Source organism: Euprymna scolopes, chromosome 6 (genome assembly GCF_053919585.1).
Source record: "Euprymna scolopes isolate OS-2025 chromosome 6, ASM5391958v1, whole genome shotgun sequence".
NCBI lineage: Eukaryota > Metazoa > Mollusca > Cephalopoda > Sepiida > Sepiolidae > Euprymna > Euprymna scolopes.
This window is the reverse complement of record NC_136487.1, coordinates 45,625,611-45,652,877: the sequence shown is the minus strand read 5'-3', so window position 1 is coordinate 45,652,877 and position 27,267 is coordinate 45,625,611. Positions and strand designations below refer to the sequence as shown.

The 27,267-nt window shown below is 35.9% G+C and overlaps 1 protein-coding gene across 2 annotated transcripts in view; it reads left to right on the top strand.

Annotated features, from left to right (window-relative positions):
• LOC145277627 (uncharacterized) overlaps nucleotides 1-27,267 on the top strand; it is a 171,076-nt gene that overhangs the window by 5,502 nt on the left and 138,307 nt on the right. The window contains exon 1 of one of the 2 annotated variants that reach the window (XM_080129182.1): nucleotides 22,042-22,181. The exons of the other annotated variant lie outside the window; for it this stretch is intronic. The gene's annotated coding sequence lies outside the window, so the exon portion shown is untranslated. Of the gene's footprint in view, nucleotides 1-22,041; nucleotides 22,182-27,267 lie in introns of those variants that run through there. 2 annotated transcript variants of the gene reach the window in all.

Below are 27,267 nucleotides of genomic sequence, written 5' to 3'. Positions count from 1 at the left end.
CAATAAAGATTGGTCGACCATATTGGATTCTGAATGTATCCCAAAGCAAGATGTTGATGAAATCTTATATTGAAATAAAAATCAAATTCTAAAGCAGTTTCAAAACTGTAAAAATTATACAGGTCGGTAAAAGTTAAATTTTCTTGCAATTAGTAAGTTATTTATTGTATGAACGAAGTTTTGTCATATTTTTAAAAACATTATTTCATAAGGTTAATTTAAAATTTTAGAACACCAATAATGATATAAAATATTTTATTAAATGATTCAAATCATGTTTTCTGAGACTTTCAGTGTAAGACTTCTTTCAAAGAAAACTGTCGATTTTTCTTCTCTTTTCATTTTTCTGGTGGTATTAACCGTGATGGGTCAGCCCCTTGTAGAGTTAAAAAAGGATATGTCCAGCTTTATTGACATCAATGTTTGCGTGGGTGGCAGGATTTTAAATAGAAGGAAGATATTATTTCAAAGAAGACTGTTGCATTTTTATTTATTTTTTAAAATTTTATTATTAACCTTGCGAAATAATGTTTTTAAAGATTTTACCAAACTTCTTCTATTTAAAATTTGTGCCCCCACTCTAACATCCACATCACTTCAGATTGATGACAACCGTCAATAAGACAGGATGTAGCCTTTTCTCTTTCCACATGGGGTTAATAATGCAAGAAAAAATTGAAGAGAAAAAAGAACTAAAAAAAAAAACAACAGTTTTCTTTGAAAAGGGTGTCTTACATCAAAAGTATCAGACCCCCTCCCCCCCAAAAAAAAAACGATTCTAATGATTTAATACAATATTTCATAACATTATTTTATTTTCTAAAATTTCAAATTAATCTTATTTGTTGTATATTTTGTTTGTTTTCAATTTCTCGGTTGTTAACTAAACTGCATGAATGTCAAAAATAGATTCACTGAACTCTTTATAAACATTATGGGAGACATTGTCAAGAAAGCTAATGGATGAATACTCATTATCCTCCTACGGATAGTAGAAGCAGAACTGCATATGCGACTTCTACAGTCATTAATGATATTGGACAATAAGCGCTTACTGACTGCTCAGACATTATAATTAAAGGACCGACACAGACATGCTTACTCATAAACAAGACCATCTAACAATGGTGTTTCCAAACTGTTTATATCTGCTACCACCTTGTTGCTTTTGCTACGCTATTAGTGCATCCTCTCCTCAAGCACAGACGAAGGCAAACTTCTTGCTATTAAGTAGACTACACATATAAACACATGATGGCTGATTGGGAGAGAACTTTAATGAATACTAGACATTATCTTTAAGTGTCTAAGGGATTTGTCAGGAAAAACCTGACATGAGGATACTTTTCCCTCTACAAGTAAACCCTGACTAAATATTCAAAACTAGCGGCTGCGCCACATCGGCACACACAACGCCAAGTAAAACACAAAATCGAGTACACTCAACATCAAGTACACTCAACATCGTCTTACCATCAATGCTTACCTTGTAAACTCAGAGTATGGGAAATTCCCATATACACAAAACAAAATCACTGAAAAAACAAAAATACCCTAACTAAGGGTAAGGATAATGAGTAGACATTGGATAAAATGATGATTAAAATTATTACGAACTTGTCAGGATTTGAACCTAGAATGTTCTGATCTGTAGTCAGACATGTTATCCATTGTGCCACAAGTCCTGTCCGTATGCTGAAAGATGTTACTGCAACTGTATACAGACAGTACTAAATTCCGTTGACATGGGCAGTTAACTTTTTCGACAATTGCATCGGTCCATAAACCTTTATTCATGAACCATAAGGACAATCTAGGGACTCACACCTTTCAGGAAAAAAATGAATTTTTCAATTCGATGCATCCGTTCGAAAGTTTTATTGGTATATATATACACACACACACATAAATAAATAAACATTTAGAATTTTATTAATAGTATAGATAACATAGTACTCCCAGCCCAAATAAGATTCTCTTGGTATGGTTGCTCCATAATGGCTTATACGAGGAATGGTGCACCTTTTCCAAGTAATGTTGTCTATAGTAACAGCACTAAGCTGGATACTCCATGAGACTAGATGAAATCTTGTCCTGGAATCTGATAAGACCAAAAGACAACAAGAAAGATATATTATAACACAGTTAATTCATCAATAACTGAGAGGAATATTACTGTTGTTCACTTTTCTACTGACTTAAGATTTGAAATGTAAACATAATTTAATACAACGCTCAAATATCTATGTATCTCATATAGGGATCAAGTGTAAAACTCCTAAGAAGGGGCCCTTTGATTTCTGAGAACTTCGACTAAAGTAAATGTTGAGTGATGAATATTACAATACTGAATATTACAATACTGAATATTACTTGCCCAAACCCAGACATCTGCTGTTTTATCTGGTTGGCATGTGGTCCATCCTGTCTAGATCAGTGGTTGGCAAGCTTCTGGGCTTCATGGGCCACTAAATGAGAATTTTAAAATTCGCAGACTATTAATATGAATTTAGAATAATAAAGGTAAATATATTTTCTGACTGTAATCCTTATAGTTGTTGTTGTTTCAACCAAATCATCCTCTGGTTTTCTTTGGGTGATTAACCATAACGAGATAGGAATGTTGAGTCTTGTAATTTATCCCCAGTAATTACTGCCTTCTGTAGGTGTTGTACCACCACGTTTTGGCCAACTAATCCTCTGTCTTGCTTGGGTAGAATTGAAATCACTATCTCTAGACAATGCTCACATGCTTATATAATGTGAGGGTAAAATTAAACAAAATAGGAACTAACCAATCAAATGGAGACACGTTCTGCTAGTAATCAATTAGAAACCGGAGTTGCTCCATAAAAATATTAGATCTTTTAGAATTCCCGTACATATTTTTTTTTTTTGTCCACACAAGAAAGATCTTTGCTCCATTTGCCTGCAAAATTTTAAAGTACAAGGCTTATACGTTCTGTATACCGGTGAAAAGTCTTTTTCATCTCCAGGACTTGTAAAGAATAGCTACCCATCGGAAACTCCTTTTCATCTTCAGTACTTGTACAGAATAGCTACGTATCAGAAACTCTTCTGAAATTAAACATGGCTTTCAATTCAAAAGTCTCAATTCATTAATTTGTAGCTTCATGCCTGGCACATCTTTGTTGGCCACATACAAAGGCAGAGACAACAAGACGATGACGGATCCTGATGTCAACTTCTTCTGGATTTTCATCAGAACTCTCTCTCTCTCTCTCTCTCTCTCTCTCTCTCTCTCCCCCTCTCTCTCTCTATCTCTCTCTCTATCTCTCTATTAATCTATTCACTCTAAAATTCAAATAAAATCATAGAATTATATTAATAATTTAATTTTTAATATTCAATTTATAATTATCACTTCTCTTGACATAAAAAAAAACACCCACCATTGATTTAGTAGAGGATTTCTTTTCAAATTTATTTCAGGCGATGGAGAGAGTTGTCTGACTTGCTATTTGCTTTTCTATGTAATTTTTTTTCTAATTCTGATTTTAAAAAAAAAAAAAATTCTGATGACCTAAAGAAAAAAGCACCAACCTTGATTTTTTATTTCTTCATTTAATTTTCATGCAAGTTAACGAATAGTTGCAACTAATACGAAAGACTTCAGACAAACCAAGAAATCTTGAGGCATAATCTTTGCGAGAGTGTGTGGAAGTCTGACACTCACTCAAAAACGATAAAAAAATAAAGAAAAACAAGCAGCAATAACAGCCAATTCTTCCTCATTATAATAGAGGTGGTGGCAACGCAGGAGTGTCAAAACAATGCTGTCAGGACTCGTTTGGTACCATGCAGGCATTTATCAAAAGTAATAACAAAGTTTATCCATACATAGCATATGTTATCAACTTTATTTCACGTCTTCGTTCAATAAGTAAAAGAAAGGGATTAATAAAGAAATTATTGAATGACCAAGTGTCTCAACCGAGAATGTGTTATGTTACAAATCCAAAAATCAAGATGAGGAAAATGTTATTATGAGTCCATAAGTCTAAACAATGAAAAGGTTAGTATGACCATTCATATGCAGATAGAAAGAAGGAAATTTTCAAAACTGGCAGAGTTCATATTATTATTAGAAAGTAAATCCATGTGCCGAAGTTTCACTATCTTAAGAAGTTACGTCCATTCAATTAACTAGAGGCTAAAAGTGTGTTTCATTTGTCTAGTAACAAAAGTGTTAAAAAAAAAGTAACAAAAATTAGAGTAACAAAAATTCATTAGGCGACTTAGCCTTCTCACTGGTTATTTTGGTGGAAAGTGCAATTTGTTTTTTGTTTTTTTTACATGGAGTTCACCACTTATCAAGGCCCAATGGCCATTCAGGGATAAGGGTTATTGTGTGTACAGTAATCAAAGGGATAGTGTAGCAATAGTATTGGAGAAATTGTGAGGTGTCATTACTTAGGGGGGCGGTTCATCAGGAATTTGTTTGTGTTGGACTTGAAGACATCCAGGTTGAATTTGTGATTCTTTATACAGATTTTAAAAACAGGTGCCCGGTTCCTGGAGATATTTTTTCTGATTGGCTAAAGTCTGATACATGCAACCACTTAAGAATGAGCATTCATTTAAATCTCTTGAATTGGAAGTTATGTTTAATTTCAGAACAGTTTCCGATGGGTAGCTATTCTGTACAAGTCCTGGAGATGAAGAATTTCCAGTGGGTAGCTATTCTGTACAAATCCTGCAGATGAAGACTTTCCAGTGGGTAGCTGTTCTGTACAGGTCCTGGACTTTATAATTTTAAATGCAAAGAGCAAAAGATCTTTCTCGTGTGAACACAAAAAACTTATGTGCTGGAATGCTAAAAGAGTCAATATTTTTATGGAGCAATTCTGGTTTCTGATTGGTTGATAGCAGAACATGGTTCGATTTGATTCTTCAGTTCCTATAGTCAGTGATCATTCCCTTCTGTTTATATAAAAATATTGCAACAAAACCAATCAGTTCCAATTTAAACCAAGAAACTGTTGAATGATTTAAATCATTTATTTGCATTGCAGCAGTTGTTGTTTGTTTGTTGAGCAACATTAGTTGATGATTTTGTTGGCATTCGTTCCTCAGATATCTTTCTATTAAGTACTCTTTCTAGAAGGATATCGGGTACTTACGGAAGGAACGATGTGAAAGTTGCCAACATCCCTAAGTGAAAGTGTTTTTGTGGAATGAACTGGATTTGAACTTGGCACACTCAGGTTGTCAGTCTGTGTCGTTAACTACTGAGCCAACGTCCCACCCCTGTTGTTGTTGTAGTAGTAGGGTCGATTACTACATGGTATTAGGGTCACAAGTTCCTTTTCATTTTGCTTGGTTCTTCTCCACAATTCCTTCTATATTAAAAAAACAAAAATAAAGAAAAATCTGTATGATGTATGTGCTTGTGACAAACTGAAAATATCATATTCCAAACATCACATAACAGATCTTATATATATATATATATATATATATATATATATATATATATATATATATATATATATATATATATAGAGGGAGAGAGAGAGAGAGAGTGTGTGAGAGAGAGAATGATAACCCTTATTTGCACAGAACATGTTTTAATGACTTGGAATGTTAACCATAGAGACAAAAATTAATAAATAAAAAAATAAATAATAAATAAATTTAAAAATAAATAAATAAATAAACAACAACAACAACAACAACAACAACAACAACAACAACAACGCATAATTGAATGCTGTGGTTGGAGAAGAAGAAATTACAAAACGACAAAGACATAATTTGATAATTATAGAGATTAAATAATTATTTTTTAAGCAGACGTTTTTTTTTTGCTTTGTTCATATTTTTGGAGATACATCCATGCATTTTTCTAAGAGTCTTCATCCGTTGATAAGTCTGTCAAACTTAACTTCGAAATAGCTTTATCATCAGTAAACATACATATTGAATGGACGTATCTCAATATCGATGTGTCCAAATGTGTTTCTAAAAGATGTTGTCTGTTGGTTTGTTTTTGATACCTAATTCGGACAATAGAATTTTTGTTGGTCTGTCACATTAAAGTCTGGAAGCATTTTTATATACATATTTTTTTAGTCGTTTTTAACAAAATGACCAGAAATTTTAACAAAATGACCAGAATGACTGAACGTATCTTATTTTATATATGTTCAGGCATTTCTATTAGAGGCTCTATTCGTGGGTCAGTCTGATTGAAATAACACTTTCACAACTAAGTATAAAGATCTGATGGACACATCTTCAGAATAACACTTCCTGTTTGTATTGATTATAAAGATTCTTTAAATTATATTTCTCTTAGCCTGTCTATTTGTCTGTTCCACTTTCTCGGAAACTATTGGACGATCTGACTGAAGTTTTGTATGGACCATTGCTATGGTAAGATGTAAAGAACTGAGTATTTGACATAAAAAAGTGATCACCGACTTTTAGGAAAAGTAATTTAATCATATCAGGTAAACTGTTTTTGCCGCGGAAACGGTAATAAGAATAGTTTTTAGCACACGAAAATATACAATATATATATATATATATATATATATATATATATATATATATATATATATATATATATATATATATATTGCGTCATATACGAACGTGAGACGGGCCGTAATGTATAATTTTACCAAACAAGTTTTGTTTTGTAAATAGGTAACAGACCTGCGTAAAATTGTGTTTTTTAAAGAATTTGGTATTGCTTGTAATTTTACGGTAATTGTTTAATTAGAAAAGTCAATTTAAAATAAATTTTAAAATGTAAAATATATATATATATATATATATATATATATATATATATATATATATATATATATATATATATATATATATATTAAATACAAGAGAAGTTCACAATTTAAAGTAATAGTTCCTAGCGTGTTGAGAAGTTAATATTAAAAATAGTAATTCCTGTTAAGACGGTCTTGGTTTCATGCACGCGCGAATATGTGCGTGCGGGTATGTTGCTATAGAAACCAGACACGTAAGAGTTCAATGTAAATGGCAATGTTCGTATATACAATGTATTTTGGGAGTAGATTCGTATAATTTTATGTTGGTAAATGTTCACTTAGAAAGAAAATAACACCCCTAAGATTAACAAAAAATTATTGTCTTTCATTTGATGCATGAATTAATATGATTTGATTGATCGTTTGTGAGGAGTTTTGATTATTAGATTAGCCAATCAAAACTGTTCCTAGTGTCCACACACATTTTAACTAACATCCTATCCAAGTAGGTTCTTGGATGGGAGGCCGTATTAGGTTGCCACGTCCACATGTCCCTCTCCGGGTGATCCAGACGGAACATGTCAACATGATCGCACGGACGCACGGGCACGGGGCTATCAGGTTAGACAGGCTGCTTTTATATTTCTCCGACCCACTACCCCCCCCCCCCTGACCTTATCTAACTTGGGGTCTAGGATGGCATTCCAGTCCCCCATTTAAACTAAGCGCTCCGGACCCGTCGGCAGAAACACCCCCACCTGCCGAAAAAAGGAAACCCTCTCTGCAGCGATAATAGGCGTGTAAACATTTAAAATCCGGAACTTACCGCTTTTAACAGCAGCATCGACCACGACCAGCTTTCCATGAACGTTCGCGTGGACTACAGGAATCGTCGTAGCTAGAGTGCAACTCACTAGTACTGAAACCTCACGGCTATTGGGATTGGCGATTCCTTTATAAACCTTGTGCACTTAAATAAAATAGAAATTACAAAAACATATTTCAATGTTTTAATTAAAAAAATTTTTTTTTTAATTGTCAATCTTTGGAAAAACGAGGTTAGTTTTCCTAACCAGCTTTGGGTATTAGGTTTTTTCCTTCTAATACTAACCTTAACTCTTTTCATCCTGTTGCAAATGCAGTCGCTGGTGGTAGTGGTAGTCGTGGTGGTTGTGACGGTAGAATTTGGTTGTCTTGGACTGCCTTTTTAGGCGTCAAATTTATCATTGTGAGGAGAAATCTTATGGCCTGATTTTTTTTATGAAAAAGGGATTTAGCAAAGGAGAGGAAGGTTCGTAAAATGTTTGTAGGTATGTATGAATTGACAAGGAATGAATGTTCGTAAACTGTTTGTAGGTATGTATGAATTGACAAGGAATGAATGTTCGTAAAATGTAACTTATCTTTTAGACGATGGAGAGGGTCAGGGTAGGCCGGTCATCCTGCTGTCGGTGATGCGTGTCCTGGCTTGTAACTGGAAAGCGAGTCTCTTCTTTCATCAGCGCTAGCAGCCCAGCGTCTTCATCTTCTTTCTCCTCCTCTCTCTTCTTTGGTTTGTATGAATTAGGCATTGTTTAGAATTGAAGGCGTTTGGCCCATAACTTGAGAGCGTAGTCGGCTTCAGTTCACTGGCGCCTTATTTCTTTTTCTTCTTCATCTCTTTAGGTCGGGTGGGAGAATGTCCGTGCGTTCACTGACGCAGCTGGGCGAAAATCTCCTGTTCCCTCAAATACCTCGTTTTTATAGTGGCAAACTGGCTCCCAGTGACTGTGATATTTGAGATGTTTATTTTAGGCGCGGAGCTCTGCCATTAGTTGATAATTATTTTGTGGTTATCTTATTTTTTTCTTCCCAAGCAGATGCGTGGAGCCATGTGCAAACGACGATTTTTTATTTTGTCTTTCATGGTGGATGCGTTAACATCCGGTTGGCTACCAGTTCTCATCATGTTCCCACAATCTTCATCATGGAAATGTACAAGCCTTTTCTAGTCTCACACAAAAATATGCGTTCACATTTCAAGCCACTTTTCTTGTCATACACATACGCGCACACAAACATACGCGCGCACGTACACACATGTACATATATTCACGTTCACATACATACACTCACATTCATGTGCATACACACACACACACTAACGTACACACATGTATGCACACATACGCGTACACGTACGCACACATGGGCAACGTCACTTCCCTTTAAAGGAAATCCACACATACGCGAAGGACACCAGAAACAACTACAAAAGCAACAGACCTAAGCTTTTTCCTTCTTTTCGATTTGGCTCCCGACCTGAGCAGTCGACGGACCAACCGCTCCCTTCGGAGCGCTTGCCCGAACGCTTCACGTCCCCTGCTACTATGTGTGGGGCAAGAGCCAACAGACAGTACGTACACCTTATATGCTTCCTCTTTCCATGGCCTATATTGACTTTCTCACTCTCTCTCTCTACAACAATAAACTTTCCTTCTCACCAGCTAACAGCAAGAGACACACGCCAAACTAAACACGTGCTGTATCCTTTCTTTTATTTGTTTCTTCACGAAATAAATTCTAGTTCGTTTATTTCAATAGACGCGTTGTTCATTCCTTTCTCAACTCAATTCATTTTTCCTATTTTGTACGACTGGGCGATATATATAATATATCCACCAGTCCGCAACAGAAATTTCGAAATGATTCAGAACGTCTTTTTTATAGCCATTTTCCGATGATGTCACAATATTATTGTGCACGCAATCAGAATTTGACGTAACCGATTTTTGTATTCCTATATGTGTTTTTTTTTTTTTTTTTACATAGGCATCACCACTTATCAAGGTCAAGAGGCCACTCGAGGATAAGGGTTAAAGAGTGTACAGTAGAAATTGGACAATATAGTAATCGTTAGTAATGGAAATTCCGTAAATTTGTTAACGACTCATCAAGAACTTGCTTACGTTAGACTTAAAGACAACCATATTGTAGTCAGCTGGAAAGCAGGAAAACGGAAGACAATTCCACAGGCGTGCAGTTCTAAGAAAGAAGCTTTGTTCATGGAATCTACGTTTAGGTTTAGGCACAGATAAAGAGTGGGAGGAATTATTGAGAGTGTTTTCAGCTAGACGAGTGTTTCTTGTGAAAGTTTGGCGAGGAGGGACCATAGATTGAAGCTCAGTCAAACACTTTCCATGAAAATAACGATACATCAGAGACAAACTCGCAACATCTCTTCTGTGAGATAGAGGTTGCAGGTTGCAGGGAAGAGAAAAGGACATATCCTACGAGGCTACGAAGTCTATTTTGAACTTTATCAAGGCAGGACAAGTCCTTTCTAGCAGCTCCTGCCCAAATGTGGCAACAGTATTCCATCCTTGGACGTACCTGGCTCTTATATAGATAGAGATATAGTTTATATATCAGAAATATTTTAATCAATAGCAAAAAGATCATATGTATGAATAAAATATTTTTGATTCATATATGCTGTTGCCGTTGATGGCAATTCAACAGTCGACCTAAGTAAAAGATTACCCAGAGAAATTTCCTCAACCTGCAATGAACAGCCGTATAGAAAAAATATAATATAATAAAGATAATAAGTTTTCCTGGAAAAAAGAAGTAAATTTTTTCCTGCACTCTCATATTACTACAATTTATGTTTATAGTAAAAATATTACGTATTTTATAATAAAATATATAATATATAAAAACTTGAATGAACTAAATAAAAAACTTATAAAAAAACCCCCCAAAAAACTTGTACTTACACCTAAGAATTTACAGTTAAATAAAGTAAAACTGTTATCTTATCCTGTAGGAAAAACAAAGGTTTTGGTGTTAGATATGTTGCGGGACTAACGCGAGTCGAAGTTAATCCCGCAAATTTAAAATAATAATGATAAAAAATCAAGTGTAAAATGGAGTTGAAACAATCAAGCAAAGATGACTGAAACGAATGGATAAATTAAATACAAAATTTATATTTTAAAAGATTGTAAATTAATGAAAAGAGAAGATAAAAAAGTTTAAAAAAAAATTTTTTTTTTTACATGGGGGTCACCACTTATCAAGGCCCGAAGGCTACTCAGGGATAAGGGTTATTGCGTGTACAGTAATCAATGAGATAGTATTGCAGTAGTCATTAGTATTGGGGGGTTTTGATAGAGTGTCTTACTTAAGGGGGCGGTTTGTCAGGAGTATGTTTATGTTGGACTTGAAGACGTTCAAGTTGTAGTCAGGTGGGAAACAGGCAGCGGCAGAGAGTTCCACTGACGTGCAGTTCTAAGAAAGAAGCTTTGCTCATGGAATCTACGTTTGGATTTAGGCACAGATAAAGAGTGGGGAAAATTATTGACAGTAGTTTCAGCCAGACGGGTGTTTCTCGTGAAAAATTGGCGAGGTGGGACGAGGGATTGGAGCTCAGACGAGCACCTGCCATGGAAATAACGATAAAACAAAGACAGGCTCGCAACGTCTCTTCTGTGGGAGAGAGGTTGCAGGGAAGAGAAAAGGGAATCCCCACTAAACAACAAAGTCTATTTTGTCCTCTGTTAAGGCAGGATAGGCTGTTTTTAGCAGCTCCTGCCCAGATGTGGTACTCCATCCTTGGACGTACTTGGCTTTTATACAGATAGAGAATTGCATCAATAGTGAGATATCTTCTGGAGCAGTAGAAGGATCCCACCATTTTCCCAGCATCCCTGGCAACAGATTTGATGTACGTGTTCCATTTCAGATCAGGAGTAAAGGTCAAGCCAGGAAGCTTGTCAAAACATAGAGCCTCCCCAAGACGAGAGCCATCCATTTCAATCGATGCCAGATGGGGATCAGAGCGTTGATGATGTAAAGATAGAAGCTTGGTTTTGGATGAATTAAAAATGACTAGCCACTTCTTCCCCCATTGTACCACGCGTTCAAGATCAGAGGAGACAGAATTAGAGAGAACTTTGTCATTTACGGCCTTTGATGTGTTGCCATAGATTGTCGTGTCATCAGCATAGATGTCAACGAATGATTGAAGTATGTGTTTTGGGAGATCATTGATGTAGATCACGAAGAGAGTTGGGCCCAGGATGGACCCCTGGGGGACTCCAGCATTAATACTGTGGGCCTGTGGGTTTCTTCTTAATTGAAAGTCTCTACCTGCGACTGAGGTGATTGAATGAAAAGATGCAGAAAAGTGAAAGTTCCTGGTTAGAAATAACCAGTCTTTTTACGAAGAATTAAACAATATAAAAAGTCCACCGCTTACTTAACTGAGACAGAAAAGGGTAAAAATAAAAGGTCCATTAGGGTTGCAAGTCCGTATCCACGTGGAGGAATTAATTGTCGGGCATACGCGTGCTAAACGTCCCGAGGACCGGTCAATGTTGATATCTACGCCATGGTGCTCAAAGGTCGACTCCCTTGTTTGGGCGCAAAAATGCTCTTTTTATAAATCCATATCGGCTCCAGGAGACATTAGCTTCTGCCGATATTTTGGCATTTTAGAAATTTGTAAAAGAAATTATATTCTAAATTTTCTCATTGGCTGGTTGTGTCACGTGATGGTGCTTCCAACTACGTCCGCTACAAATATGTTCTTTTTACTTTTTTTATTTTGAGCAAAGTGTGTGGGTGTATTTGAATTTGAGTCGTTGCTGAGAGATTATGTTTTTTTCTCCAAATGCGCGGGGAAAAATGGAATGCATAATGTTTCATTATTTGCGCGCGAGTGCGTGTGTGCATGCGTGTGTGAGTGACTCTAGAAATACTCCTCCCAGATTGAAAAAAAGATATAAAACTGTTTTTTTTTCCTTTTTTTTGATATATTAAAATATGTTTAAGCTTTCTGTAGACAAGAAAGGGTGTAAGAAAATGGCCGGCATGGCAAAACATAAGCTACGATGTGAGCACACCACGACAAATATATTGCAATTTAAAAAACTCAAAACAAAATATCTGTAATAGCACATAACTTCTCTATATCTCATTCCCTATCACAGATGGTTACGTTTCCAACCCGTTTCCCTGATCAGCAAGAACAACACGCATCACTTCTAGATCTGTTTCTGACCACAGTTCCCGATGACTGTGTAACTAATGCCCACAGCCCACTTGGGAATGCTGATCATGCAGTGGTAATGGTTGAAATAGCCCTAAACTTTAAAGCCAAAACTGAAGAGCCACTGCTCAAAACAACGAAATATTATAAAAAGGCCGACTGGAAAGCCATCAGGGATCTCATCAGGGACGCCCCATGGCAAAATATCTTCTCACTTCCTGCTGAATATTGTGCAAATGAGGCCACTAATGGTTCAAAACGGCAATTGAAGCACATGTTCCCACGTGGAAATTTTATTATGTCAATTCTTAAATTTATTCTGGTCTTAACTCATCAGAAGAAAAAAAATGACATAACAAATTGAAAAAATAACTGCAGCTTTTTTCCCGATTTTCGGATTCTGTAATCATGCCTATATGCCTTTATTTTCTTTTAAAGTTAATAAATGTTTTTTCTTCTGATTAGTTAAGGGCGGAATAAATTCAAGAATTGATATAATAATTACATGTATGATTCTGTGCTATGAAACAGGTGATGTCAAGAATCGTGCATGTCAACATGCTTAAAGAAATAAACGGTAAGGTGGCCAACATCTTGAAATTTGGATTATAGACTTTTATCTTTTATTTGAACATACTCTGTAGTTACATCCAGCTTCATAAATTAAATGATTGGTATAAATAAAGGGTGAAATATAATTGGATAAACATATTTCCCCATAAATATGTATATCTATATATTGTTACATTTCCTATCCAGTTTTGAGTGCTCATTTTCTTGCATGCAAGGCAACTACTCTGCTATTTGAGCAACCACACCACACCACACACAAAAATGTCTATTAATTGATACAGATCAAGCAAACCGTGGTGAAATTCGACTATGAAATAAACCTATTTCATCTCGAACAAGGGGTGTGGCCATCCAACCACTGAGAACCAAAGCTGATGTCTGATACATAGGGATTTTACCTCGCTAGGACGATGTCATCCAATATGCTAACCTAGCGAGCAATTAGTAATAGAATTTTCAGAATATGAGAGATAATTATTTCCACAGTCAAACAATGTCGCAGGTCACAAGAGCCATGACAGTCAACCTCCCTGTCAACCAAGGGAAGAGTCTATCAAGCATGTCTACACAGTGGGATGATCTAAGTGAAACCTGACCAATGAGGTTTGAGCATTGCATGGTGAGAAATGAGACGAGAATGAGATACAATGGGCGTGTAATGTAAATCATAAAGGCAGGCTTGGTTGTGATGACCTTAGAGGAAGATTTAATCTGGACAGTATAGAGAGATGCATGTAGAGCAGGAGACTTTGTTGGTTTGGTCACATTGAAAGAATAGATGAGTTTTTGGTTGGTAGGTGTAGAACAGTTCAAATATCAGGTACAGTTCGCAGGGAAAACATGGGCGAAAGTGATAAAGATAGACCTGGGGAGAAGAGGGATAAATAAAGACCTGGCCAAGATAGGTTATTTTAGAAGTTAATTTCTTAAAGTCATCCAACATATGCCAGCATGTATAGAGGATGTTAAACCAATAGTGATGATGATGATGATGATGATGATGATGCCACTTTTCGCTTTCTCGCATGTTTTACTACTACTGATACAATTACTACAACTGCTACTGCTACTATCATTAGCTCTACTACTATTACTGCTAATACTACTACTACTACTACTACTAATAATAATAATAATAATAAGATGATGATGATGCTTTCTCGCATGTTTTACTACTACTAATACAACTATAACAACTGCTATCTCCACCACCACCATCACCACCGCTCTACTACTCTACTACTACTACTACTACTACTACTACTACTACTACTACTACTAATAATAATAATAATAATAATAAGACAATGACGATGATGATGATAACGATGTTGCTGACTCTATATATTTTCTGACGGCGCATTAAGAGGCCAAAATCTAAAACTAAGGAAGCTTCTGGAACGTCATAGACGCTATCCATTTCAGGAAACTCCAACAAGTTAGAAGTCGAAGGTAGATGGGATTGGCTCTTACAACGGCTATCAAAATTAAACAGTACAAAAATAGTTTATAGTATTAATTGTAGGAAGCGTGCGCACATATTAGAAGGCCCAAAATAAATAACCACCACTGAATAAAGTAGCAACCGACGGCGTGAGCTAAATATTTTGCATACTTTTTAATAATTAATTCATCAATATTATTCGTGGGAGGAGTGGGAAGGGGAAGGAGGAGGATGTTGTTGAAAAGTTATTTAAACAGTGTAACGTTTTGATTATAAAATAGCAACGTCATCAGATGTAACAACACACCTGTCAGTATCCTTTATCTCTATAAAGCCATCGTTTGCCCATGCATAAAGTAATGTTATTACATCTGGGTTGGTACACCAGCGATTATTGTCTCCTGCTTGACCTGGGTCTAACAAAGAACCTCTAATCTTTTTTTTTTTTTTTTAATTTTCTTCCTTTGAAGATTGTAACGTTGGGTATGGAGCAGTCAGACCAGCTGCCAACATCCCCCTGATTTTTATTGAAACCAGCCGAGAGCTCTTTTAGTGCCTTCGTTGTTCCCGTAAGTGCAATTGTCTGGATCTCTTTTGCACTTTGTTCACAAGGAATATTAGTTAAGTAGGACTTCGGATTCTTTTTCATAAGCCCTGTGGCACCTATAATAACTGGTATGATTGATATCTCTCTAAGATTCCAGTTTCTAACCTAAAAGACCCTACGCTGTCTACTAAGCTGCAATATTGCATCCGTGTGCTTGTTTTTAACAGAATGTGTTTCCGATGAGCTTGCCGCACTTGTGTAAATACCCTCGATCAAACCAACAGGTAGCAAAATCCCGTCCCTTCACTGTAGTTATCCACAGATTCTTGAAAGATTTCAACAATAATAGTTTTTTTCCTTGTAATACTAGCTTTTGACCCCCCCCTCTTCCTATTTCTCTGACTGTAGCAACATGCAGAAATTTAAATGTAATGTGAACAAACATCCTGTACAACTCCTTCATAAATCTGACCTCTAATTCATAGCCCCTTATATCTGTGGCAATGGCCTTATTTAGGATGAACTAAAGTATTAAAAACTAGACTTTATAACCCATTAAAAACTAAACTTTATAACCCATTAAAAACGGACGAAAGTTATAACCCTTGGTTGAAGATGGTTAAATTTGTGGTCATTTTTTGTGTATTATACTAACCCCTATTAATCCTTAGCTGTGCATTAAACGGAGACAATAATACTTAGTTTGCTGCAAGTTATCATAACAAAGTCCAATAAAAAATTTCACCCAGATCGGCTCAGTAGGTTCGGAGAAAAGGTGGAATGGAGAGACAGACAGATATACTAAAAGAAATATGATATAAAAATTTATAAAATATACAAACGTTTATTTAATACACGTTTTAGATGCATCCTAGGCTTTGTCCGTCTGTCAGTCGCTAATCTCACACTAAAGTATTTAACGCAACAGTTTAATTGTTCATTTTAATGGACACATCTTATTTTAGATGCAGCTAAGAAACCCAAAGTGGAAAACTATTTTTTTCATTCTAATACATTCCAAACAGTCCACTTGGGTGTACATGGTCACTGTTTGGGATTCTGTTTATAGAGAACTATGTGAGAAGATGAGCAGTAAGATGTTTGTTCACATTACATTTAAACTTTTGCATGATAGTACAATCAGGGATGTAGGAAACAGGGAGGGAAATACAAAGCCTATCAGTCCGGAGGAAGAAACTATTAGAGTAAAAAGCTTTCTGGCTTCTAAGGACTTCATAAGTGAAGGGGAGGTATTTTGTTGCTTAACAAGTTAATCTGGGGTATGTACGTCAAAGGAGCTCAAGTGCTACAAGTTCGTTAGATTATATTCTATTAAAATAATTGTAAAACAGGCACAGAGGTGCAACATTGTGGCAATGGGACAGAGGTTGAAGCTTGGTTTATAGTGCAGAGCCTATTAGATTAGAAACTTTTTTTTTAATCCTAAGTGGGAGAGACTAGTGGCAGATGCACCAGCCTAGATATGGCAAGAATACTCCATGCATGAGCAAATGGTAGCTTTGTGGAGATACAAGATACACTCAGGTGTGAGTAATTTTCTAGCACAGTAGAGGGGACCCACCTTTTTTGCAGCAGCAGCCTTGGCAATGCCCTCAATATATTTGTTCCACTTTATGTTGCCGTGGAATGTTAAGCTGAGGAGTTTGAACGATGATCTCTCAAGTAGGGTTATTAGTCATCACTATCAGTGGTTGAGAAGGTTTCTTATAATTGCTAAAGGAAAGGAGCTTAGTCTTAGTAGCATTAAATACTAACATTCATTTACTGCCCTATTCCCCTGAAGGTCTTTTTCTACGGTTTCTGCCATTGTCTTGAATATATGAACAGCCTACATCCAAAAAATTTGAAAAATAGTTGATTCATTCTACCACTGTTACCAAGAAAATTTGAAAAATAGTTGGATCATTCTACCACTCCAGAAAATGCCTGACTCCTAATGCAATCGTCTACCTATATAAGAGTCAGATACATCCTAAGATAGAGTACTGCTGCCATATATGGGTAGGTGATACTTATCGCATTTTTATTGCTTTGTCATTTACAGCAAGAACTTGTCTTATAACCACAATGGAAAGAAACTATCCTTCTTCCACATGCTTAGCATCAGGCAGAATTTCAAGGGTTTCTCATCCATGGAACACATTACTGCAAGACTGCTCCCCTGTAGATTACAACATATTCATTTTCAAATCCAACGTCAACAAATACTTGTTATAAACCATACCATAAGTAACCAAACTCATCTTTTGGCTGACAGGCTTTCCATCTCATTAGTCTTTATCCACTCTGGTTTTTAGCCTTGATAAGTCGTTACCTAAGACTAAAAAAAGACAAAACAGAAATAAATGAAGCCTAAGGAAGGTAAAGAATAGCGCTTTAATATGCACAAAAGTATTTCCCTCTCAGTACAGACCAATAAGTCTTCTCTGTGTTATGAGTAAGTTGCTGGAATCAATATTAAATAGAAAAAATAGAGAAATAGTCAACCACCTCAGCAGGAATAACCTTCTTAGTGACACACAATATGGTTTCCGCTCTGCAAGATCTACCGCAGATGTGCTGACGGTTATATCCCACAGGATTAGTGAATCTCTTGACAAAGGCTTCCTTTCTAGGGCAATTGCTCTTGACATATCAAAGGCCTTTGACAAAGTATGGCATAAGGGTCTACTTCACAAGATTTCCAGCTACGGTATAACTGGAAATGTTTTCTCAATCATTAAATCATTTCTCTCCGATAGGCTCATAAGAGTAGTGGTAGATGGACAAAAATCGGAGGCCTGCAATATAAATGCTGGAGTCCCTCAGGGGTCAATACTGGGCCCAACTCTCTTCCTGATCTACATCAATGACCTCCCTAAACACATACTTAAATCATTCGTTGACATCTATGCTGATGACACGACCATCTACGGCAACACATCAAAGGCTGTAAATGACGAAGTTCTCTCGGATTCTCTCTCCTCTGATCTCGAGCGCATGGTTCAGTGGGGGAAGATGTGGCTAGTTACCTTTAATGCATCCAAAACCAAACTCCTATCCTTACATCATCAACGCTCTGATCCCCAGCTGGCATCAATTGTGATGGATGGCTCTCGTCTGGGTGAGGCCCCGTGTTTTGACAAGCTTCTGGGTTTGACCTTTACTCCTGATCTGAAATGGAACACGTACATCAAGTCTGTTGCCAAGGTCGCTGGAAAGATGGTGGGATCCTTCTACCGCTCCAGAAGATATCTCACTACTGATGCAATTCTCTATCTATATAAAAGCCAAGTACGTCCAAGGATGGAATACTGTTGCCATATCTGGGCAGGAGCTGCCAAAAACAGCCTATCATACCTTGACAGAGTACAAAATAGACTTCGTGGTTTAGTGGGGATGCCCTTTTCTCTACCCTGCAACCCCTCTCCCACAGAAGAGACGTTGCGAGCCTATCCTTGTTTTATCGTTATTTTCATGGCAGGTGCTCGTCTGAACTCCAATCTCTGGTCCCCCCTTGCCAATCTTTCACGAAAAACACCCGTCTAGCTGAATCCACTGTGAAAAATTTTCCCCACTCTATATCTGTGCCTAAATCAAAGCGCAGATTTCATGAGCAAAGCTTCTTTCTTAGAACTGCACGCCTGTGGAACTGTGTTCCGTCTGCCTGCTTCCCTCCGGACTACAACTTGGATGTCTTCAAGTCTAATGTTAACAAATTCCTAATGAACCGCCCGCCCCAATTAAACACTTCATAAAATCTCCTCACTAACGTAATGTACTTGCAATAACCCTTATCCCTGAGTGGCTTCCGGGCCTTGATAAGTGGTGATCACTGTGTAACAAAAAAAAAAAAAAAAAAAAAAAAAAATTATCATGTCTATTAAGCCCTTCCCAGTACTGTTTATTTAATACGCAGTACAAAGTTCTTTTTGAGCAATAGACAAATGTTATTTAGCCATTCAGTCTTCATATTTGTGAAGTCACCAGTGAAATAGAAAATGGACATTAATCACATACACATCTCAATCATTTCCGAATCTCCATCTTGGCATTTGAACCAACCAGGTTTTATATTTGATTAGCAGGGCTACCTGCCATTGCACTGAGCAAAGGTGTAACATAACTTCTATCCCTTTTTTTTTATCCCTCCCCCGTTTTCTCCATTCCTCTTCCAATTACTTCTTTCTTCTTTGCTCAGCCCATTCCTCTCTCTGGGCATATACATACACATAACTCGAGTCATCATAAGGGAAATAACTTTGTGGAAAAAAATCAGAGTTACATCCCTTTAGATGATAACGTTAAAAAATGTGTGTACGTTTTGATAACATTAAATGATGTAAATGGCTATTTGACTGCCAAATAATGAATCTTTTTTTAATTTTAGATTACATCCAGGTTATGCCGATTAAAAATATATCAACTTTGTGGGTGTTTGCTGTGTATTTTTCAAGTTTTAGCTGGACATACGAACAGATATTTGCACTTTATATAATAAATTTCAGAAAATTCTTAAAGATTAAAACAAATCGCATTAAATTTCAAGATGAATTTTAAAATATAAAATTCCATAATTTCGATAGTAAATACATATAGAAAGATGGATTTAATGATTAAAATGCAACGGGTAGTGCTGCCATCAGTGACAGCAAAGAATACTCCAGGATAGGGGTCTCCAAAGCTTTCAATTGGGGGAGGGGGAGGCATATCGCTGACTTTTTTTCTTTTTTTTAAGGGCTACGTGTCCAAAATTAAAAAATAAATTGATCAAGAAACGGTGGATGAATAACTATAAAACAGGGTTAACAAGCCAGTTGTTTCTAAAGTCTGAATGAGTGCAGAATTTTCTGTCAAAAAATTTACATTCGAAGATCCTTTCAACTCTAGCGTTATTCGTTAGTATTACTGAGTATAATTTAGTTAAGTAAGAAGCATGAAATTGGTGCATTTTCTGACATAATCAAGTATGAGGAGGAGGAGGAGGAGGAGGAGGACGACGACGACGACGACGACGACGACGAGGAGGGGGGGGGGTCAATCACAAATGTATTATTGCAGTGGTTTATGAACTTTGCTTAGTAAATCCCAACCTCTTTTTAAAAAGGGAAACGCGTCTTGAATGCAATGCGTAGGTGTAGAAGACAAGTGGAAACGAGGGACGAGTCAAAATGAAGAAGAAAAAGACGCGGCATACCCATGCAAGAGGACGTGCTTAATGCTATTTAGTTATAGCATTAAGCACGTATTATGTAGAAAATAAATTCTGGAGCACAAAAAGGTCGCTAGTTTTTAATATTACCACTCTTGTCATCGTTAGCTGTTCAACTTTTTGAGTTAAAAATAGGAGGCTTTACTTTTGGAACGATCCTTGTATGACAAAAAGTGTTTCGAATGCTCATGCAAAAGTACATCGAGACTATGTAGAAAAATAAATTAAACTTGATCTTTGGAACTTTGAGAACTGTTATATTACACTATATATGCTCTGGAATCAAAAAAGATATTCATTGAACTTGGACTTTTTCTAACTTTATATAAAACAATTTTTTTAAATATGAAAAACTTTTTAATTATGAAAATGTATTTTAATCCATTACGATTGGTATATACGAACTGATTAAGATTAACGTTTCAAGGAGATGATCAACCTATATATATATATATATATATATATATATATATATATATATATATATATATATATATATATATATGCTAGCAGGGATTTAATGATGATCAATGAATGTTTCACACCAATATTTTATTGTCATCAGAATCGATAAAATAGCCTATTTTTCAATCAAATCGATTGATTGCCTGATCTAATTAGGAACCCATTGTGATACACATGCCTCTCGCAGTAACTAAGTTCACCATATATTGTAGACTACATTGCACTGTAGAGAATCTATTGTTGATTTTATAAAAGTATATATATAATAGCTTGCATTAAAATTTAAAAATATCATTTGTGCTCTAAACAGAAACATTCATTTCGAACGTGCCCTTGTCATATCAAAGAACTTACTGTTGATTGTATATGTCGGGCTTTTCGGCTTGTGTAGTAATAAAACTTCTCAAATGCACTTTTGATGGTAGACTATGTAAGATATTAACGCTGACCAAATTTTCAATTATTGATACTTATTGAAGACATTCCGATACAAAACCTATCTGCACACTGCCAGACACATAAAGTACTTTCGTGTGAAATTTCATGAATATCGGCCCAGCCATTTTTGAGTCCATAGGGAATGAACTAATAGACATACAGACACACAGATACAGAGGCACACAATGTTCCTGTTATATAATAGTAGAAGTATATATATATATATATAATCTACTACTGATAATTGTTTCGTTGTATCAGTATTCCTCAGTGTGGATAGACATGCTGATTGTTTCAAGTTGAGATTCGAAGCCTGAGAGTTTATATCGTAGTTAACAGTTTTATCAGTCACCCATCTATGTACGTGTTTCAATGACATGCTTTTTAGAGAACAAAATAATGCAAAAGGCAAAGCAAATGATGTCATTACTAAACATTTTTCAGCTTTGATGACCTTAGAATTGTCAATCCATCCAACAGAGAGGGAGTAGAAAAAGAAAGAGAGAAGGAGATAGAGAGAGAGAGGGAGAGAGAGAGAAAGAAAGAGTGATAGAGAGAAAAGATGATAAATATATAATGGAAAGAGAGAGCGAGAGATGATTAATCCTTATTTGTCAGTTTGGCCAATTGAAAATATCAAGTGAGAATGAGGATCTGCTGAGAAGAAAGGACAAAGGTTGTATCTTTGTGCACCGAAAAACAGGCTGAAAACGGTAAGTAGGTCTTGCCATATTTTTTCTGTTTAGGAGTAATAATGGATCTAAAATGATGAAATGGTGGAGGCTCTCCATTGCAGAGGAAACAAGAAATATAAGACGGCACTTGTGTCTTCCTCACAAGTCAGACAACAATTATCATGTTTTACGAAAAAGAAGAAAAAGAAAAATCGCTTGAATACATTTTTCTCGTTTTTATTAACGAATCATCACTTATCAAGGCTAAAAGTCACTCGAGGATAAAGGTTATGAAACGGCACTTTCTTTTATGGAAAATTGCTACAAACAAGCCATGAAGCCACTTGATGGAAAAAGTAAATTTAAAAAAAGAAAGTATACTAAGATCAATAATTAGTCAACAATAAATGCTAGATAAATACATTCCGACTTGGAAAATAGAAAACAGCAATTCTTCCTATTTTGTCAGAAACATCGCTCATGGAATATGAGGACTAAAGAACAAAATAAGGAAAGAGAGAGTTACAAGGTTGTTGAAAGTAATCTCAAGATTTAATTTCTTACAAATCAACTGGCATATTATTTTAATTAATTATAATTCTTGTTGCGATGAGTAATTTCTATTATTTATCCATCTATTATTATCCTCATCTTCTAGTAGTCGTTTCACAACGTTTCGGCCAACTATTCCTCTGGTTAACCACCTGACGAAGGCCAGAAGAATAGTTGGCCGAAACGTCGTGAAACAACGAGGAGATAAGGACAATAATCTGCAATAAATAAATGGATAAATAATACAACTGATGATTACAATATTTTACAAAAAATAAAATTTGGCTTGAATACCTATTTTTTCTTTATACTAACAAGTCACCACTTATCAAGGTTAAAACCACTCAAGGATAAAGGTTAATGAGATGGATGGATCATCAGTTGTATAATGAATAGGGCTATGACAACAGAATATTCTTTTCATTGTTTTGACTCTCGAGTATATATCCGACACAGTTAGACACAGTTAATCAACCGAGAATCAGATCGCTGTATAAAAGCATATAAGATATCAACGGATACACACTCGACAGTCAAAACAATGAAAAGAATATGCTGTTGTCCTATCTCTAATAATGAAGAATATTATGAAAGGGTTGAAAATAATGAATGAAATAAACAATATTTCATGACCTATGAATATGGTTGATGACAAACATATGTTCACATTGGATTTGAAGACGACTATGTTGTAGCATGCATAGAAGCAGTCCTGTGGTATTGTGTTTCACAGATGGGAACTTCTTGGCAAGTAACTATGTTCATGGAAATTCTGTTTGATGAGGAAAATAGAAAATTTCTTTACAGTGGTAATAGCCAGGCGAGTTCTTGCTATGAGCATCCTAAAAAGAGGAACGAAATAATGAGATTGGATGAATTGTCAGTTGTATGATGAAGAATATTATGAGAGGGTTGAAAATAATGAATGAAATAATTTGATAATATGTTTCTGAAATTTTTTAGATGAGGATTAATTATTCATATTATCTTGATACTTCAAACTACTTTTCTCAGATTGAGTGTTATTTTCACAATTTTTGGATCGATGTAACCTTCAACCTTCTTCAAGTTTAACTTTGGAGTCTTTCTGTCGAACTCTGGAATCTGTATGGAATTTGAAACAGAACCTTTTATTTAACCCATGAGGATAGCATGCTCTTGGTCTGCCAGACATGACTGTGTAGAAATCCTACGTTTTTTTTTTGTTGTTTTTTTTATTCCATTTTCACCCCAAACAAGACACAGTGCCACTTTGATGTAGGAGGCTACTATCAGGGACATAAGTTGCAGGGATGTTATGTAGAGAGTTGAGCAGCAAGATATCTGTTCACATTACACTTGAACTTCTGCATGTCAGTACAGTTGGGAAAACAGAAACCCGGAAGGGAGTTTCAGAGTCTAGCAGTTCTAGGGAAGAAACCATTAGAGTAGAATGCTTTCTTACATCTAGGGATCTCTACTGTGTAGGGGTGGGATTTTGCTGATTGTCGGGTTTGTCGGGGGTATTTACATCAAGGGGGCACAAGGGCTTGTAGTTCATCAGATTATCCACTATTAAAATACTTGTAGAACAGGCAGAGGGATGCAACATTTTGTCGATGGGACAGAGGTTGAAGCTTGGATCACAATTCAGGACCTATCAAGTTGGTGACTTTCTTTTGAACCCTGTCCAGGAGTGAGAGACGTAATTCGAAATTGTATTTTGGGTTAACAGGGATTAATAGGGATTAGTATTATTGAGCACAAATTTAACCATATTCAACCACCAATTTGGCATAAAACAGTCATTCTAAATCAACAGGCCCAAAGTTTTTGTTTTTTTTAATTTAACCTAGCAATTTGTTCAAATCAACTTTCTGTTGTATGTTATCATCATCATTTATTTCAGCACAGTTTTCCTCAAAGACTTTTCTACAAGAATTAATTTACACCTGACCTATATATGCATACATAATCTTGTCCTTTTTATATAGATTTTTTTTTTTTTTTTTTGCTTGATGATAGATTAATCTATTTGATAGGCAAATATATTCAGCATTTAATGTTTGCTTTGTCTGAAAAATTGGGGTATTTATTTTGTTATCTTTAGTTTGAGTTCTGGCATAAATGTTTCCTAGTTACTCTCGTGAATAAAGGAAACGAGAGAGATGGTGACATAGATTAGCATCCAATACTTTTTTTGGTCATTGTGGTTTTATTAATTTATTTTTTTATTGGTGGCTTTTTCTCCCCATTATTAAAAAGGCTCCCAACAATACCTCAATATTATAGACTCACCGTCCTGGGTCAGGGATTTTCAAGATAATCCTATTATAATGGAATTTGTTTATTTTTAATATCTTTTTCATAAAATTTATACAATGAGCTCTTGCATAGTTGCATGAAAATAAAAAAGTAGAAATTCCTAATACCGGACTTTATTTATTAAAAGTTGCTTTTTAAAATTATTATTTAAATTAAACACCAAATTTACTTATGGTAAGTTTCATTTCTTTCTATATATGATAAACAGTAACTACTGCTACTGTTGTTGTTGTTGCTGTTGTTGTTAATAATAATAATAATAATAACAACAACAACAACAACAATAATAATAAACAAAAAAATTTGTAGTGCCGGCATAGGCTGGCACCAAATAGTCAAAGGTGTCAAGGAGGATGGAAAGACTGAGTAGTGAAAGTACTTACCAGACCTCCACTGGATAGGTACGGAGGGGACTGAGACTTTGGGGAGGCTTATTGCCACCCAAATTCCATTGACCATCCAAATGGTCATTGCCAGCGAGAAATCAACGGCAGTTTTGGCGGTGCCTATCTTAGGTGTATGCTAATTACAACAGGACAACTCTAAAAAGCTGTAACCCATGGCACCATTAATAAAATTCACAATTATTTCTGCAATCCAACCATATTTGATAGAGATATGCCTGACTTCTCTACCAAATTTCAGCTTCTCCCATCACCATCAACACTCGGACCCTCATTTACCTCAGTTAAAATGAATAGCTAGTTGCTTGAGAAAACCTCTTGCTTTAATAAGCTCCTAAGACTGGCTTTCACTCCAGTCCTAAAATGAAAGACTTGCATCAAATTTCTTGCTAAGGTCACTGGAAAAAAGGTGGCATAATTCTGTTATATTATGATCCAGTTGGGGAGAAACGTATATATAAAATCTGCTCAGCATGTTTTTCAAATATGTACGAATGTATGTGCTCACTTGTCTGTCAGCAAATACTTGTTAAGCTAGTAATTAAATTAAGTAATTAATTTTTGTCCATTCTGTACATTATTTCTAATCTTCTTATCACCACCTGTTTAAGCGTTGCCTTAAGGAGAAGTGTTTTCCAACATCCTGGAAAATCTCATCAATATGCCCTGTATTTAAGAATTCAGGTGATAAGTCATCTCCCTCTCAGTACAGACCAATAAATCTCCTGTGTGTCATGAGTAAGCTGCTGGAATCCATATTAAATAGAGAAATAGTCAACCACCTCAGCAGAAATAACCTTCTTAGTGACACACAATATGGTTTCCGTTCTGCTAGATCTACAGCAGATGTGCTAACGGTTATATCTCATAGGATTAGTGAATTTCTCGACAAAGGCTTCCTTTCTAGGGCAATTGCTCTTGACATATCAAAGGCCTTTGATAAGGTATGGTATAAAGGCCTACTTCACAATATTTCCAGCTACGGTATAACTGGAAATTTTTTCTCAATCATTAAATCATTTCTCTCTGACAGGCTCATAAGAGTAGTGGTACATTTATTTTGATCTACTTTTATAAACTCCTTGTATTTCGACCTTTTGAATGTTTGTTGGTCTTTTTCGCATAAATAAAGTGAAACTAATCGAAGCGAATTGACTTGCCGGGTTAGTGGCCAAAACGTCTTGAAGTCAATCAGATTTGATCAATGTCGGGGAAACCCTTCATATCAAACAATTATTATTCATTTGGAGTGCTCCCCCTTCTTGAGGGGAGCTGGGTTTCCCCAACGTCGTGGGGAAGCAGAAACTGGCCTGCAGCCAACCTTCGCTTCTGCACCTGCATGAACTTATTCACTTCAAGTCAACTTTTTAATCGTTGATTTTGAACGCTTTTCACTTCTCGCCTCGTAGCATAGTGGTAAGATCTCAGCTTTTCTTTCACTTTCTTTTCCGCCTTCATGTCATGGTTCGAGCCTGCCTGCCTACTAACACTTTTTTTTCAAAACACTCGGGCAACGCCGGGCAATGCCGGGCAATGCCAGGCACCCCGCTAGTATAATAATAAATACAATCTGCATCAATCAAAATACCATATTTAAGCATATTTTATGACTGGGCAATGTCGAGCAGCCTGCTACTTTATATATATATATATATATATATATATATATATATATATATATATATATATATATATAAAATGCTCCCTATCTTGGGCTGAGCATATTGGGAAGTGATATACAAACTGCCATTAGCGTATTAAGTGATGCTCTTTATGTAAAAAAATAGAGCCTAGGCGTTTGGACAATGTCAAAACATTGTTTATTCACTACCCAACATAGCAGCAGCTGAATAGCATAACAATTA